The sequence below is a fragment of the Hirundo rustica genome, chromosome 6 (assembly GCF_015227805.2).
Source record: "Hirundo rustica isolate bHirRus1 chromosome 6, bHirRus1.pri.v3, whole genome shotgun sequence".
In the NCBI taxonomy this organism is placed as follows: domain Eukaryota; kingdom Metazoa; phylum Chordata; class Aves; order Passeriformes; family Hirundinidae; genus Hirundo; species Hirundo rustica.
This window is the reverse complement of record NC_053455.1, coordinates 59,431,716-59,443,917: the sequence shown is the minus strand read 5'-3', so window position 1 is coordinate 59,443,917 and position 12,202 is coordinate 59,431,716. Positions and strand designations below refer to the sequence as shown.

General features: G+C 38.9%; 1 protein-coding gene across 8 annotated transcripts in view; it reads right to left on the bottom strand.

Moving 5' to 3' along the window:
- IRAG1 (inositol 1,4,5-triphosphate receptor associated 1) overlaps positions 1-12,114 on the bottom strand; it is a 94,930-nt gene extending 82,816 nt beyond the window's left edge. For 6 of the 8 annotated variants that reach the window (XM_058420974.1, XM_058420973.1, XM_040066321.1 and 3 more), the window contains exons 1-5: positions 11,908-12,114; positions 11,800-11,829; positions 9,744-9,851; positions 7,679-8,465; positions 6,814-6,934 (exon numbers count right to left, since the gene is read on the bottom strand). The gene's annotated coding sequence lies outside the window, so the exon portion shown is untranslated. The remainder of the gene's footprint in view (positions 1-6,813; positions 6,935-7,678; positions 8,466-9,743; positions 9,852-11,799; positions 11,830-11,907) is intronic. The other 2 variants (XM_058420977.1, XM_058420976.1) reach the window with 2 other exon arrangements.
- Between the last annotated feature and the right edge of the window lie 88 nt (positions 12,115-12,202).

The following is a 12,202-nucleotide window of genomic DNA, read 5'->3' as shown; positions in this document are numbered from 1 at the left end:
CAACATCTAAACAATCAGCATAGATTTTCATCTGTTTCCTGGTGGTTTTCCCCACCTCATCTGCTCAGTAGTAGGTTTGTATTTTTCAAATGAAAGTTATCTTGCAGCACTGCATATAACATTGTATGCAAAAATTCTACAAAGTTGATGAAAGCTTGTGAATACGGTAATAAAAATCTTACTATTTTTGCAGCCATAGCAAGACAGCATTGACACTGCTTATTGTCCATCCAGCTTAGTTCATGTCTGCATTTAAATTTTTAGAGGCTGCAATAAGTTGCCATACAGACCCCGCAGCATTTAAATCCCATTTAAATACCTTTTCTCACTCAGACTGTAAAGCATCTTTTATTCAGAATCTTGCCTCCAGAGTATTGTCCCTTTCCATTACACATAATGTTTTACAGAGCCCACACTGTGTGGAGCACAGATCATAGAACCATTAAGGTGGGAAAAGATCCCCCAAGATTATCAGGTCCAACCTTTTAGCGATCGCCACCATGTCAATTAGACCAGAGCAGTAAGTGCCACATCCAGTCTTTTCTTGAGCACCTCCAGGGATGGTGATTCCACCACCTCTCTGAGAAGCCCATTCCAATGTTTAACAACCCCTTCTGTGAAGAAATTCTTCCTGATGTCTAACCTCAACCTTCCCTGGGGAAGTTTGTGGCCATTTCCTCTTGTCCTGTCACTGGTTGCCTGGGAGAAGAGACTGACCCCCACCTGGCTACACCCTCCTTACAGATCACTGTAGAGAGTGCTAAGCTCTCTCCTGAGCCTCCTTCTCCAGCCTAAACACCCCCAGGTCCCTCAGTCCCTCCTCACAGGACCCTCCAGACCCTACCCCAGCTCCAGTGCCCTTCTCTGGACTCTCTCCAGCACCTCAATGTCTTTCTTGCAGTGAGGGGCCCAGAACTGGGCGCAGCACTCGAGGTGTGACTGGACACTCACCAGTGCCCAGTCCAGGGGGCAATCCCTGCCCTGCTCCTGCTGGCCACACTACTGCTGGTCCAGGTCAAGATGCCATTACCTTCCTTTGGAAAATATAGCCAAAAAAGAATGCATTATTTCTCTAAAATAGTTGAATAAATGAAAGAAAGGCAAAAGTCTTGTTTCCCTCCATTATACAGTTGTTCTGTCAACATATCTCTAATAAAAGAAATGATAGATAACCCACTACAACCACTGCTAGTCTTTGCAAAAGAAAAGGGAAGTTCCTATCAATTTTGTTTCCAGATCAGAGACAGAGCATCCTTGTAAAGCTCCTCTCATGAGATATACTGATCTTATCCATTTGCTTTTAGAAAGCTTAATGTAGATAATTAGCTGCATGGATTTGGGAAGATGAACTACACACAGTTCTTTTAATTCCAGGAATTCAAGAAACATTGTTTGTAAGTGCCCCTGCAAGTGTTTATATGAAGTTCCTTTCCCTCCCTTTTTCTTTTTTTCTTTAGAGGTTCAGAACAAATTTGGGGAAATTAAAGATTTTAAATTCATTCTAACATTGTTCCACAATGTACGAAGCATTTAAACAACCTTGACATAAGTCCTACTGATTTTATTTTAAACAGAATTTTTGGATCTAAATTCAGGCTGCCAAAACAAGAGCAACACTACGGATATCATCCTTTTTTAGTGTAATAGTGAACTTAAGTCTTCCTTGAAAGCTCCTAAGGAAACATATGGATAACTTCATCGAGAAGTGTCACAAACCAAAGCACTACAGAGGAAAGTAAAAATAAACAATATCCTCTTCTCTTCACTCATCCCATTAGAATAGCAACAGAATATAAACTCAGCAAGAGAGTAATTGGTCATCCTGATAGCAAAAGTCAGCAAAGAATTGCAGCTCTACAACATTTAGGTAACAAAAGAAAATCCCACAATTCTCACTCTAATTTGCTCTGAAGGCTAAGTAAAACCTGTCAAGTAAAACTACACAATGACGTGTAATTTCTAGTTTGGGGATTTTTTTAAGACTATACACAATAGAATCTCATTATGTGAGTCCCAAACTGCTTGGCAGCCATTTGAGGGCAATGTGCTAGCGTTTGTGGTGAGGGGGGAGGAAGAGAAACAGCAAAACACAGGAAGTTACATGAAGGATCTGTAGTGCTAAGCGCTTGGTTTTAATCAGTCAGGGTAACATTGATGTCACAAAGTCATAGCTAGCATCATTACTTACTGCTTTGTAGATGTAGCATGGCAAGAGCAAACCTTTCACATTGTTAAGGTTTGGTCAGTCCCTCATCTTTCTCCCTGTATCCCTCTAGAGCTACATTTTCTGCAGGAGATACAAATGTTTAGGGCAGGGGCCCTTCCCACATTGTCACTGCTGGGACTGCCCAGCCGAGAATTTTTTGTTGTTTAAAGCCCAGCCATTCTTCAGTCTGGGTCAGCATTCAGAATAGACAGTGTTGTCCTAAACTGATCTTTAATTCTTCTGTGCCCCGATTCTTCCACATCATTCAAAACTCACTGCATAAGAACTTTCTCATCTGCATGCCACCATCTTCCAACACACTAAAATACCACATTGTCTTCACAGCTGTTCCTGCCCACCTCTCGTTGACAACTCCTATCACTCAGCTGCACATTTAATAGCGATTTTTTTTTCAAATAAAATTGAAAAAAATTTAAAAGCTTTGCTGATGTCACCCTACTGAAAAATAAAGAGCTCTTCAGCATTTGGAAACTAGGAATATTGCAGTTTTTAAAAATGTTGGGGGGTTTTTTTGTTGGTTTTTTTTTTTTTTTTTTTTTTTTTTTTTTATGTTGTAGAAATTGTAAAATCACTGATCAACACACCCTGGCTGCTCCACTGGACCTGCCTCCAGCTGCTAAGCCAAGGAGATGCTTCAGCAGAGGCATAAAGATCGGGCTGGTGCTGCTCCAGGAAGCGGAGACCCTGCAGAGCTCGCAATTCCTGCCCAGCTCCTGACCACAACCCAAACACTCACCAGACCCTGGCTCTGCTGGGTGCTGATAACACAGCAGTTCCACCTCAGCACCCTGCAGCCCTTTCCAGCCCCCAGAGAATTCCACCCCAGCTGGTACTGAACCCTGCAAGGGCACGCACACAGCAGCACCGCCTGTGGCTCAGGAGGACATTTGCCTGGTAAAACAAATTTGTTTGGAGAGCTGCCAGGAGATCTGAACTGACATTTCACTAACCCCACTGCTTGTGTTAAAGGGATAGCTCAGCATCTCAGAGGAGCTAAAATTTTAGCTGAGCAGCATGCAAAAATAGTTGATTAAGTGAAGGGGAAAGTGGTTTTAAGAGGCCAACAATCTCTTTAGGAGTTGTTCTAGTTCAAAATCCATACGGGTAGGCAAACATCTGTGTTACTGTAACAATAGCTAAAATATTCCCTTTTCTAGGAGTGAAAAGAGAATTAAAAAAAACCCCACAAGTTACTCTTTTCAACAGCCCCATTTAATATGTAAAATCAAATATTTTGTCTGAATAAATACTGTAACTAATAGTTTGTCCAAAAAAAAAAAAGTGGGAACTAGACAAAGATGTAACAACATTGCTTCTCATACTGAAGGCAGTAGTGAAACATCTGCTTTAAGGCAATTATACAAATCATTAGTGCATCCCAGTGGTCTCAGTAAATATCAGAAGTTCTTGAATGTGACATGAATGTCAGCAAACTCCCTAAAGTAGCATTGTGATTGGTATTTTATAGCAGACATTTGTTCCTCAGTTTGGAAGTCTGTGATTTTGACACAAATACACTCTGGAAAAGCAGAATTGGATAAGCTAAAGGAAAATGCTGTATCCCACAAAACTCAACAGTATACCATTTTAGCCAATAAAATTTCAGCTAATATAAGCGACCAGATTGAAAAAAGGAACTGGAATTAATGCAAGTAATGATGACAGGCTAGGACATATTAAAAAAAGAAAAAACTTCCTTAATAAAACTCACTGATTTGGAGAAGCCTCTGCTTTCTATAAATCTGTTCACACAATCAATACAGCACCTTCAGAAAAAAAGGGATTTTAAAACATGAGAGCAGTACTCACTGGTAAATTCTTCCTGTTGCTGTCTACCTCAACTCTCCAGTAAAGTGGTTGGAAAGAAATAAAATCATACTATTGAGTAAGAAATACTATAGAAACTATACTTTTAAGAAAAGACATAAATCAACAATACTCTGCCTCAACAGCACCTACATTGAAACTGCCATGATGGTCAATCTTGCCTTACAGAAATAACTGACAAAACACCTGTAGAACTGATTTTGTTAATGACTGCCTACTTAAATCAAAGTTGAGGAGCAACAGTTCAAAAACCCATTTACTGACTTTGGAAATAGAAATGGTTAAACAAATTTCTTCTGGTCTTGCTCATACAAAATAATTACGCTTCAGCTCTGGGCATGCTCTGCATCCAGCCTCACAAATGGCTATAAAAGTGGTTTGGAGAAAAGCTAACCCTGACTGCAGTTTGTTACAGATGATCCAACAATGTAGACACATTACCATGGCCACAATAATTGTACCTAACTTCGAAATTGGCTCTCTGAGGCAGGAATTCGCCCAATGACCCCCAAAGCCCCTCTCATTGTAAACCATGATGTGATTCTATGAATGGAAACTGAAAACACATGGCAATTTTAAATGCCGAGGCATTATTACTCTATTTATAACTCAATAGTGCCCTCTGCTGATGTTTTCCTGCTTGGTTATTTGTAAGGAAAAATTGTGAGGGTACGTTATGGCAACGTGTTAACACTTCTCCTGCAAATGAAGGAAGGAAAATTGCAGAGCATTCTTGATTCATATGCATTCAGCACAGGGCAGAGAATGTAAGTGATCAACACTTTTACCAGGCCAGTTTGGAAATTATTTCTTTATTTAAGGTCCAAGCAGGTCTCTTTGCCCTCTACCATTAAAATTTAGGATATTTCATGTTACACTGATTTACAGGCTTTGAAGTGCTTTTCAGAAATGCTTGCTCTTATTTTAGACATATTTCCAAATCTGGTTTTTTTCCTTTTGTAGTCCTACAGCCTCAATGGCCAGTAAGAGTTCATACTAAACTGATTGTATTCCCTAATTAATCAGGAATAACAGCCTATTAGCAATCACCATGATTGAACCATTCTGAGGACAAGTTACGCAAGTATTTTCATAACAGAGGTAAGACTAGGAAAATTTATTGCAGAAGTGACATGGCCATTCACACATACATGAATTCAAAGGATTTCAGATATCCTTCATAGTGTTTAAATGTCTTTCATAAATATCTGTTTACATGCCCATGGAAAATAAAAACCACACTAAAGAAAAGTAAGCTCTCATCTTTTTCTGCATACTGCTGAATGGAACAGAACAGCAAGGGAAATTGAGGCTAAACTTTCTGAAAAAAACCAACAGCGAAGTTGGATTTAAGCAATGAAAGTGATCACCACAAGGGTTGAAAGGTTTCCATCACTACAGTTTCAGACAAATGATTATCAGTATTGTATTCCTCAGGTACAGCTACTGCACAAAATGGCAGAGCTAAATTAAGAAAGAAACCTGTTTTTTTAATATTATATTAGAAAACACAATGACCCCTGGCACTGTTAAAAAATGACTCAATATTAGAAGCATGTCTGAGTAAAAATGTGAGAATACAATTTGTCGCTTGAGTTATATTTGATTAACACAAAGGAATTATGACTGAATGATAATTAGTTATTAACTAGTTAAAGGTGTTTATCTTCGAAGTTTTGTGTCTCCAGAACATTATGAATTGTCACACATGCACCCTGACATTCTAAAATTATCTGCTAAGGTGCAAATGAGAGCCCAGTGAGACAGCAAAAAGGAGTCACTCGTGAAAGCTGCACCTTCCTTCATCTGAATGGTCTGATCTGTATTCATGCATAGTCACTTGACTGATATAAATAAACTTCTACTCAGACTTGCAGAGGCAACACAGTCCTGAGAGTTTCTTTACTGCCTTCTGAATCAACAGAATTCTTGACTGAGTGCCAGCAGTAGCTCTCTCAGTGGTAACGTGCAAGCCGGAAAAAACACAACTCGACTTTCCATGGCAGGCTGAGCCTGCAGCTAGGAATGGTTTTATTTACAAGCACACTGCAGCATGGGTGGCAATTCCAGCAGCAAGGACTACAAGGCACAGCAGCACCTGACTGCTTCAGCAAATGAAAGCAGCTCAGAACTCCAGGCACACATCCACATGAATCTTACTGAGAGAGAACAATTTCATTCCTTACACTATTCCATCTTACTCGCTTTGAGGATGGTAAATATTGTTCTGTTAAGTGCAAACCCCAAACTTTCCAGGCAGTTCACCATACAGCATTTCTAGTCTAGCAGCTTGCTACAGCTGTGCCTAGATTCCATTAATAACACAGGCTGGAAATACTAAAGCCAGTATCACCCAGTATAACCATCCTGACTTATCAGGGAATACCAATTCTAGAAGATGCTGTGAGGAGGAATCCCCCAAAACTTACAACTGCACCTTTTTTTCCCCTCTAAGTGTGGTTACCTGCCTCTGGGAAGTTGTATTTAACAGGTGCTCAGTTAAACTACTTTTAAGTGAATACTTCTTGCTGCTCACACATCACCATTACCCCCTCCCTACATGGCTTTATAAGTTGAGCAAGAACATCCACCCAGAGCAGTACGTGGAAACAGGTCCCAAATGATCGAGTGAACCATTCCTTAGAGCACCTCCTTGAATCTTAAAATAACTTTTGCTTCTGGCTGATAACATTTACGGGTTCTCTTCCAACCTGAGGCCTTCATTCAAGAAGATAGCCAGAAATCAATGGCAAACTTACGTGTTGATAGGAGATATGAGAACAGGCTTCCAGCGTGGCACCCGGCCACATCACTTCTCAAATCACCGAACAAAATGTCCCCGGCCTTCCAAGAAGGGCGCACGTACAAACACATCAAGCGCTCGGGAGAAACACAGAACAGACATTTCTTAATTAAATTAATAGCTGGATACACACTGTGCTATGACACTGGAGTTCTAAAGTAGCCTGATGAAGGTTTTTCATCATGATGATAAAAAAAATAGTTTTGCATTATTTGCAAGATGCTAAGATGTTAAGACGTAACACAGAACCATTGGCATAAAGGCCAAGTTTGAAAAGTGCATGTTATCTTCCTGGGATGAAATAAATTACAGGTAATATTCCTATTTTACAACTAATAATTAGATCCAGTAGAATAATAGTTTCCATCGTGAGTGGGAAAGAAATTAGAATTCTTACTTTTCTTTCTCTCCCATACATTTATTGTAGCTTCCCTTGGAGCGAAAGTTATTAGTGCGCTCAAGAAAAATTAATGACTTCTATCTGAAAAGTAAGATGTTAATGAAACATTGGGGAGGAGCAAAACTGAACAGATCATTCAGATCTCATCTGGCAGGACAGGACCCTGCCCACAAAAAGTAAGGACGTTGATATGTTTAAACATTGTCACTTTTAGTACTAAAACAAAAGAAGAAAGGGCTCTGTAAGAGAAAAAAAAATAAAGGAGACATAGAAGAAAAGAAAATTATCAGAGAAAGGACTTTGGATGTCAGACACACAAAAATCAATTGGATTTTTCTATCTAATTCCTATGTATAGAAGTCAGTATAGAGTTTATATCATAAATCACATTAATGAAAAGGATGTTAGAACAAGCAGTCACCTCCAGGAAACAGAGAAAGATTTGTTGACATATTCCCATAAGCTTTCTTCATCTTCAGGCTGTTTCTCAGGCTTCATCCTTCCTGAGAGTTTCAGCACAAGTGTTCACTGTTATTTTTGGAACTGAATTCTGCACTCAAGTCCTTGCTTCTCCAATGTGTTTTTCCCTTCTTTAGGCTTTCTGTTAAAAACTTGGGTTTTAGAGAGCATGCACAGATTTCAGAATGCAAACAATTGTTTTAAAAGGGGTATAACACAAAGAGGATATAGTTTAAATAAGATTAAGTTCCTCCACTACTTTCTAACATCTTCCAAAGTACTGTTTTACTAGCAGAAGACTCAGATTTCTATATTTATTCTGTAGTCTTGTCTTTCCATTTTCAGTACACAAGTAACATTCTGTTGAATAGGGCAAGTATTTTATTCCAAGCATTTTATGAACAACAACTGTCATTATCAAATGCCAACATTTTTGGGCCAAGTACCTGTCAAAAAAAAAAAAAAACCCAAACATTTCATCTATACTAATTTAATCAAAGAGACTAGAGTATGACAGAGGTGCTAGATCTCAGTTGTTCTGCAGTTAGCTACTGATTTCCATGGAAGCATTAATATGATTTAACACATCAGAAATGTACTGTTCATTTCAAAGAGTGTGGTATCAGAACTCAGACATCCTCTTGGAAGAAAGCCTTGGCAAGGAATAATCAGTGTAGTCTCCGTCTCACACCTTCACTTCTTTCCACTTTTCCTCTGAACAAGTGCAAGCTTTTGTAAACTAAGTATTCCTAAAAGAGAGAGGATACAGAAGGGCAAAACTCCTCAAGTTCATCACAAGTAAATTCATTAAAAATTAATCTCTAGGTGTAACTCTATTTAAAGTCTTAAAGACACAAATTTTTCCAGCAAATATTCTAAAACAAAAATCAGCGATACTTTCATTCTTTACATTTCAGCACTGTAATGTCATCTGATACCTCCACAGCCTTTTGTGTAATCCTCACTTGTCCTATTAATTGCTGGCATGCATTTTAAACCTGTAATGCTGATACATAATCCCTAAAAACAGCCTTCACCAGGAAGAGAAAGGAGGGGGAGGAATAATCGGCCTTTGCCCAGTAACTCTTTGTTTATGAGGTGTTTATCATTCAAATAAAATTCATCATTGAACAACTCAGTGTTTATCAATCACATCTTCCTGGGAAAAGCAAATTGTTCGGCATGCTGGAAAGCACTAAGCCAAAAAGGTGACTCCAATAGGAAAATGCAAAGCTGTAGGCAGAGAAAATATTGAACTCCAGGGTGTGAGTCCAAATCCTCTGTGAACAGAATGCTAGATAGCGGCTGAGAACAGGAAATCATCCTCGTGCTTGCCAGAAGGTGGCAACAAGGACACTGCACTTGCACGGACAGATTTCTGTTTAGAAAGCTGGGCAGGTTTTAAGCATTAAATAAATTTACTTCGTAGATTTGCACTTGTACTGCTAACTTCTTATGGCAATCTTCATTTCCCACTAGCCCCACAGGGGACAGGAGGAAAGTCTCCTACATCGTACAGCTGCCTCTCTTGAGTTTTCTAAGAGAAACTCTGTGAAGCAAAGCTAAGACTGGACTATTTCTCTCATTTACACCGATTTTTTTTTTTTAAACCACGCTTTTATACCTACCAAATACACTCCAGAGGTGGTAGATGGCTATCTGTGTAAAACCTAGCAAAAACTGAACAATTCTGTAGATTTAGATGATCATCTAACTCAGTAGAACATGATTACGTATATCAGATAAATAATGCAAACACAACCATTTGAAGAAGCATGAACAAAAAGTAGTGATAAAAGTCACTAATTCTTTTATCCAGCATAAAATACCACAGGTTTTGGTAGCTACAAAAAAATAAATATATATATATCTATAGGTCTGTGAAAACACAACACCTTCCAGTGAAGCATTAACATAAACCAGTAAGGACCATCCCTTCCTACAGCTCTGGTTTGTCACACCTCACGTTGTTTTGAAGGAAAAGAACACCCATAACATTGCTCAAAAATCCATTTAATATGGCCTACCTCAGCATTCCTTACCAGCAGGAGAGGAAATACTAACTCCTTAAAGTCACAAGTTTGAGACACACAGCTAATACAGCAACCTCTGGAACCAGCACATTATTAAACTGCCTAAAAAAAAAAAAAAATACATAGACCCATTAAACCCATTTTAACACTTTTTTAACCAATCTTCCCAGCACTTTACTACCTTTTCAAGATGTACATATTGTATCAGAACCTAAAGCAGATTAATAAATTCTGATGGCCCCAGACAGCTCGCTCAGGTGAATTCTGCCTCTGCCCTACCTACAGCCCAGAGTCTTTACCCTAAACACCAGCTGTAAAGATATTTTGCTACTAAAATATCCTGTTCTGACCAGCCAGATGTTTCTAACTGGGGCTTGTTTACTTAAGGTCATGCACCTGAAGCACAAATGGTAATTGCCTAATTGATAATTGCTTGGGAATTCGCTTGCAAAGAGTAGTGGTTAGGTACGTAGAAGTCTTTTTTTTTTTTAATATTGTTATTAAAGTAGCTTCATTAAGCTCAATTTTCATTCGTGAGTAAGGCTTGTGATTCCATATGATAGTGAAGTCTTCAGAGACTTTTTTTTTTATTGTATAAAACAAATATCACAAGTGAAAGTTCAATTCGCTGTATCTTACTCTTCTTTATGTAAGTTTTTCTTGTTTAACAAGGTCTTCTCAACACTCCAAGTTTAAAAGTGCTAAATTAAATCTTCCCAGTAATAAAATTCAATGAAATAAAAACAAAAGACAGCAGGATAAATCAAGCCTCTTTCCTTGAAATGTCCCTAAGCACTCAAAGTGAAAAAAAGCAGCTCTTTTCACTAGGACAATAATTTACACAAAGAGATATATGTACTTTATATATAACTTACTAAAGAGATGCTACATAGCCTATAGTGACTTACTGTTATGAGTGTATATGGAAAGAAAAGGAGTCTTCCTGCTTTAAACAATACAAAAGTCAACAGTATAGTAATAAATTTTTTAACTATTTTATATGTGTATAATAGGTTTGTACCAGGGAGCAAGAATTGTTTTCCCTCTTTAACTCTGGCTTAATATTCTTAAGGTCTGACCCTATAAAGTTTTTCATTAAACCAGTTTTCTGCCCATGAGGAAATCTAGTTTTCTACAGACACTGGTGAACAAATACCTCAGGACAGGCCATCTTTTCAATCCAAATAACTTCAACATTAACTAAAATACCTAAAAAGTAGTTTATTTCTGAAAAATCAGCCTATAAATCAGAAAATAAGGCTTAGGAACTCTATTAAGTAGCATCCAGCTCTGCATAACATTGGTTCTGATATGGTTTTAGTGCAAAAAAGTCACACTCCCTCCCATAAAAATTTCAACATCACTCTGCTTCCCTGCCACATTTCTCTAAAATAGGTATTTATGGAAGAAATCCACTCAAAGAGTAGAAGAAAAGTTTGGTTCAAGGGATTGGAGCAGGCAACTTCAGTTCAGAATAATTAGTGCATAAAGAAAAAATCTGAAGGCCACATTCAAAATGCTAAGTAATTAAAAATGCTACTTCTGCTTCACAAAACAGGTGACACTGCAAGTCATTACCACTGTAATATATAGTATTACAGTAATTCATACTTATTTTTAAAATAAAATTAACTAATTTAATGCCTTACAGTTGCGACTATCCATTCACAATTTTGTATTCTGTGGTTGATTAGCTATAGGACAAAATCAAGTTAGCTCTAGGGTTTAATAAGCTGTTCAAATAACATCAGAGGTTGGGGTTTTTTTAAATCATTTATGTGGAAATGTGTCTGAGGATCTTTTACTCTTACCACCCTTTTTTTCCCCCTTGGTACAACTGTAAAAACGACCAAGGTGGGTCACAGGTTATTGTGCTCGCTGTGTTTGATCCAAATGCGTAATGCGTCTGCCATCATAATTAGAAAAAACACGATTTAGGAGCCCAGTTGCTTAATTCTTTCTTTACTTTGCACCTCCGCGTGGCTGAGTCCCTCACACAGCCCGGGCTCCAATGTTAACCAGATTCCGTATTTGTCATTAAAACACTCACCTAACTGGAAAACAGTTGGCCCAGCTACGCCTGAAAAAAAAAATTGTAAATAAGCATCGAAAGAATTACACCAGCTGAGCTAGTCGGACAATATCAATTTGGATTTACCCCCTGGTTTCCCACCAAGATGGGGAAAATCCGCGCGTTTTAACGCGTTTATTTGGCGGCTTTGAGACGCCGTGAGGCGAGGCGCCGCCTGAGGGAGCGGCGCTCCAAAGCCCGGGGAGCACCCAGGTCAATAAACCTCCTCGCTTTAACAGCGGGTGCGCCTGCACAAAAACAGCGCAGCCTTTTGGCGACACTGAAACGCTTATGCACCGCGTCCCAAGGCTAGCCGGGCGCCTTTTTTAGCTTTGGTTTAAGTACGTCGGGGCGAGCAGGCACCGCCCCGGGGGCGGGCCCG